The sequence below is a fragment of the Manis javanica genome, chromosome 16 (genome assembly GCF_040802235.1).
Source record: "Manis javanica isolate MJ-LG chromosome 16, MJ_LKY, whole genome shotgun sequence".
Classification (NCBI taxonomy): Eukaryota; Metazoa; Chordata; class Mammalia; order Pholidota; family Manidae; genus Manis; species Manis javanica.
In genome coordinates this window covers 55,982,091-55,988,055 of record NC_133171.1, presented here as the reverse complement: position 1 = coordinate 55,988,055, position 5,965 = coordinate 55,982,091, and the positions used below count along the sequence as shown (strand labels likewise).

General features: G+C 44.9%; 1 pseudogene; it reads left to right on the top strand.

The window, feature by feature from the left end:
• Positions 1–266: 266 nt before the first annotated feature.
• LOC108403430 (ATP-binding cassette sub-family B member 10, mitochondrial pseudogene) lies at positions 267–3,471 on the top strand (annotated as a pseudogene).
• The last annotated feature ends 2,494 nt before the right edge of the window (positions 3,472–5,965 follow it).

Below are 5,965 nucleotides of genomic sequence, written 5' to 3'. Positions count from 1 at the left end.
CAAGCCTTTATCGGATCTGTCATTTATGAATATATTCTCCCATACTGTAGGGTACCTTTTTGTCCTATTGATGGTGTCCTTTGCTTGTACAGAAGCTTTTCAGCTTGATGTAGTCCTACTTGTTCATTTTTGCTTTTGTTTTCCTTGCCCGGGGAGATATGTTCATGAAGAAGTCGCTAATGTTTATGTCTGAGAGATTTTTGCCTATGTTTATTTTCTAAAAAGTTTATGGTTTCAGGGCTGGAGTGCGCTGGGCAGGGGGCTGAGGCACGGGTCACACGCGGTGCCATGCATGGCGCCCCTGCCTGGCTGCTGTGGCTGCTGGCGTGGGGCCCAGGCTCACCGGGGGCGCCAGCAGTAGTCTGCTGGGGCTGTGGACGTGGCCGCCTGGCGCGGACAGGTGCGCGGTGCTCACCAGGCCCTGTGGCCCCCGGCTCCCATGTGCTGGGCTCCCCAGCAGCCCCGTGGTTGCGGCCCAGGCGGGGGGCCAGGCCTGGTGGCGTGGGCTGGAGGTGTCTGCGGCTGCAGCTTCAGGCAACAACTCTCGACTGCGTCCCGTGGTGGGCTGGCGCTCAGAGGCCTGGAAGCTGCTGGGGCTGGCGCACCCCAAGCGCCTCAGGCTGGCAGCCGCTGTCAGGTTTCTGGCTGTGTCCAGCATCATCACCATGTCTGCGCCCTTCTTCCTGGGGAGGATAATCAATGTTATCTACACACAGCCCACCATGGACTACAGATACAGCCTGACCCACCTCTGCCTGGCGCTTGGCGGCGTGTTCCTGTGCGGGGCTGCCGCCAACGCCATTCGCGTCTATCTCATGCAGACTTCAGGCCAGCACATCGTCAACAGGCTGAGGGCTTCGCTGTTCTCCATTCTGAGGCAGGAGGTTGCTTTCTTTGACAAGATTTGCACAGGGGAGCTGATTAACCGCCTTTCGGCAGACACGGTACTCCTGGGACACTCAGTGACCGAAAACGTCTCTGATGGGTTCAGGGCAGGGGCCCAGGCTTCCGTCGGCATCGGCATGATGTTTTTTGTCTTGCTTCATCTGGCCGCTTTTGTTTTGAGTGTGGTGCCCCCGATATCCATCCTCGCTGTGCTTTATGGATGCTATCTGTGGAAACTGACCAAAGCCACGCAGGATTCCCGGGTGCAGGCCACCCAGCCAGCTGAGGAACATACTGGAAATATAAGAACTGTCCAAGCTTTTGGGAAAGAAATGACTGAAATAGAGAAATACACCCATAAAGTGGGCCACGTGATAGACTTGGCAAAGAGAGAGGCATTTGCTTGGGCTGGCTTCTTCGGAGCAACAGGGCTCTCTGGGAACCTGATTGTGCTCTCTGTCCTGTACAAAGGAGGGCTGCTGATGGGCAGTGCCCACATGACCGTGGGTGAACTCTCTTCCTTCCTGATGTATGCTTTCTGGGTTGGATTAAGCATTGAAGGTCTGAGCTCCTTCTACTCGGAGCTGATAAAGGGACTGGGAGCCAACACCCGCCTGTGGGAACTCCTGGACGGAGAGCCTGGGCTGCCTTTCAACGAGGTTGTTGTTTTAAAAGAAAAGCTTCCAGGGCGCTTTGGAGTTCCAGAACGTTCATTTCGCCTATCCAGCTCAGCCAGAGGTGCCCGTATTCCAGGATTTAAGCCTCTTTATCCCATCAGGATCTGTCACGGCACTGGTCGGCCCAAGTGGCTCCGGCAAATCGACAGTGGTCTCCCTTCTGCTGCGGCTGTATGACCCCGTTTCTGGAACCTTTAGTCTCGATGGCTATGACATCCGTCAGCTTAATCCAGCCTGGCTGAGGCCCAAGATTGGGACAGTGAGTCAGGAGCCAATTTTGTTTTCTTGCTCAATCGCCAAAACATCACTTATGGTGCCAATGACCCCACCATGGTGACCGCCGAGCAGATAGAGAACGTGGCTGAGGAGCCAACGTGGCCTCCTTTATCCGCAACTTCCCCCAGGGATTGGACACCGTGGTCGGAGAGAAGGGGGTTCTACTCTCAGGTGGGCAGAAACAGCAGATAGCGAGCACCCGGGCTCTGCTGAAGAATCCCAAAATTCTTCTCCTAGATGCGCTTGACACTAAGAACAAGCACCTTGTGCATGAAGCTCTGGATCGGCTGATGGAAGGAAGAACAGTGTTGATCATCGCCCATCGTCTGTCCACCATCAAGAACGCTCATGTGGTCGCTGTTCTCAACCAAGGGAGAATAACTGAATGTGCGAAACATGAGGAACTGCTGCTCTCAAAACCAGACGGGACATACAGAAAATTAATAAACAAAGTTTTATTTCAGCATAGAGAAGCCATTACCGGTAAAATGAATATGAAAGACTTTTTAAAGCCAGACAGCATTGCAGGAAAAAAAAAACCTAGGGACAGTATGAGATCTGTAAGTCATACTTCAAGTTATTAGACATATGCCTATTTTCTTCCAAACTGTATAAAATATTGTTATGAGATGTACCTGTCTCAAGACTTTTTTTATTCAGAGTTTTAATAATTGTAACTTTCTAATGTCTATAGCACTGTAGTTATTTTCAGGTTTTGTACTTTCATCTCAGGATATTTTGATTAATATAGCATGACAGCTTTTTTTTTCTTTTTACCTCCTGTTAGAGATTGAAGCTATTGTCAAATGACAACTTTCAAAAGGGAATTATAAATAAAAAGCCTAATTATTTTAGGCCAGTTTGCCAATCACTATGTAATTCTTTTGGTACCATTCTACCTATTTTGGGCCTGATTTTACTAAGTAGCATAAAAGGTGAAGATCTAACCTTTTTTTTTTTTTTTTGAGAGGGCATCTCTTATATTTATTGATCAAATGGTTGTTAACAACAATAAAATTCTGTATAGGGGGGTCAATGCTCAATGCACAATCATTAATCCATCTCAAGCCTAATTCTCGTCAGTCTCCAATCTTCTGAAGCATAACGAACAAGTTCTTACATGGTGAACTGTACAAGGGCATTCATCACAGAAACTTTCGGTTTTGATCATGCATTATGAACTACTATAAACAATCAGGTCAAATATGAATATTCTTTTGATGTTTATACTTGATTTATATGTGGATCCCACATTTCTCCCTTTATTATTATTATTATTATTATTATTATTATTATTTTTATTTTTAATAAAATGCTAAAGTGGTAGGTAGATGCAAGATAAAGGTAGAAAACATAGTTTAGTGTTGTAAGAGAGCAATTGTAGATGATCAGGTGTGTGCCTGTAGACTATGTACTAATCCAAGCTAGACAAGGGCAATAAAACATCCACAGATGCAGAAGCTTTCTCTCAAAACAGGGGTGGGTGAGGTTCTGAGCTTCACCACTGTTGTTCCCCGATTTCTCACCTGATGGTCCCCCTGCGACTGTGCCTGTCTTAGGTTGTTCCTCCCTTGAGGAATCTTACCCGTCTCTGGCTAACCAGTCATCTTCCGGGGCCATACAGGGAAATGTAAAGTTGGTAAGTGAGAGAGAAGCCATATTGTTTGAAAAGGTTATCTTTTTACTTCTTTTTGCAGATTTATGCCCTGTGGCTTCTATGCCCAGCACTTGTCTCGAGGTATCTTTACCACCTGGAGGAATTATGATGCTCGGTAAATTCAATATGAGGCACGAATTCTATTTAAGGGTTGTAATTAGGAAGGAAGAAGAAAAGCTATAGAGGTAGCATATGGAAGAAAACATGGGAGGATTGATTATTTCTTTGACATATCTTCTTGTAGAGTACCTTAAGCATGTATAGGTTTTAAACTACTAACTTGCGCACACATATAACATAATAGGAATACGGTGACATAAACAAAGCAAATCTATAATTACCAGCCATCTCCAGTGAAGCCAAGAAAACCAGTTAGGCACCCTAGGCATTTGTGAAAATTTGTCTATGATATGATGGATATTGTCCAACTGTACTTGAACAGTCTGAGAGAAATCAGAGAAATTAAAGCAACCCATTTCTGGGATCTGTTCACATCCCATATGTTCTTTTAACCATAGATAGTCTATAGTCATAAGATTTTGGAGCGCTACAACTTGCACCCCTCCCAACTCCTGGTTGAGTTCCAACAGTACAGATCCAGTCAAATTCGTTGTCTCACTGTATGCACATGCCAGCCTAGACATCTCCCTCCTCATTGAATGGCAAGTCCAGGAAATGGTGGGATGGACGCAGCCACAACCGCAGCATCGCCCGGATCCCTGTGGAGGCTTTTTGATGATCATCCCCTGGCACGAGGCCTCCAGAGAGTGCTGATGCCAGAAGCTCCTCCTCATATCGGATCTTAGTTCGTTTTCTGGGTAGGCAAGCTAGGCCTGGATCTTCTGCATAAAAACAAACACCCTTTGCCCACACTTTGACATGCCCTCTATACCACTGTGTAGAACTCATTGGAGGTCAGCACACAGGAACTGCTTTTTCTTTTTCTTTTTCTTTTTTATTTTTATTAAGAGAAAGGAATGTTATCAGAAAAGAGTACCTCCATAGCCAATCATCTGACACCCTTTAAGTGATCAAAATTAAGGATATTTAAAGCATGCGTTAATCTTTGATTTACCATTAGTTTTATCCTATCAAGGAGTAATCCCCCTTTTCTTTCTTTTTTTTTAAATCTTTAATCAACACTTACATGAAGAATACTAAGTTTACTATGCTCTCCCCTATACCAGGTCCCCCCCTAAAAACCACATTATAGTCACTGTCCATCAGCATAGCAAAATGTTGTAGAATCACTACTTGTCCTCTCTGTGTTGTACAGCCCTCCCTCCCCTTCTCCCTCCCCCCCATGCATGCTGATCTTAATACCCCCTTTCTTCTCCCCCCACCTTATCCCTCCCTGCCCACCCATCTTCCCCAGTTCCTTTCCCTTTGGTACCAGTTACTCCATTTTTGGATTCTGTAATTCCGCTGCTGTTTTGTTCCTTCAGTTTTTCCTTTGTTCTTATACTCCTCAGATGAGTGAAATCATTTGGTATTTCTCTTTCTCCGCTTGGCTTATTTCACTGAGCATAATACTCTCCAGCTCCATCCATGTTGCTGCATATGTTAGGATTTTCCCTCTTCTTATGGCTGAGTAGTATTCTATTGTGTATATGTACCACATCTTCTTTATCCATTCATCTACCGATGGACATTTAGGTTGCTTCCAATTCTTGGCTATTGTAAATAGTGCTGCGATAAACATAGGGGTGCATCTGTCTTTCTCAAACTTGATTGCTGCGTTCTTAGGGTAAATTCCTAGGAGTGGAATTCCTGGGTCAAATGGTAGGTCTGTTTTGAGCATTTTGATGAACCTCCGTACTGCTTTCCACAATGGTTGAACTAATTTACATTCCCACCAGCAGTGTAGAAGGGTTCCCCTTTCTCCACAGCCTCGCCAACATTTGTTGTTTGTCTTTTGGATGGCAGCCATCCTTACTGGTGTGAGGTGATACCTCATTGTAGTTTTAATTTGCATTTCTCTGATAATTAGTGATGTGGAGCATCTTTTCATGTGTCTGTTGGCCATCTGTATTTCTTTTTTAGAGAACTGTCTGTTCAGTTCCTCTGCCCATTTTTTAATTGGGCTATTTGTTTTTTGTTTGTTGAGGCGTGTGAGCTCTTTATATATTCTGGACGTCGAGCCTTTATCGGATCTGTCATTTTCAAATATGTTCTCCCATACTGTAGGGTTCCTTTTTGTTCTATTGATGGTGTCTTTCGCTGTACAGAAGCTTTTCAGCTTAATGTAGTCCCACTTGCTCATTTTTGCTGTTGTTTTCCTTGCACGGGGAGATATATTCAAGAAGAGGTCACTCATGTTTATGTCTAAGAGGTTTTTGCCTATGTTTTTTTGCAAGACTTTAATGGTTTCATGACTTACATTCAGGTCTTTGATCCATTTTGAGTTTACCTTTGTATATGGGGTTAGACAATGGTCCAGTTTCATTCTCCTACATGTAGCTGTCCAGTT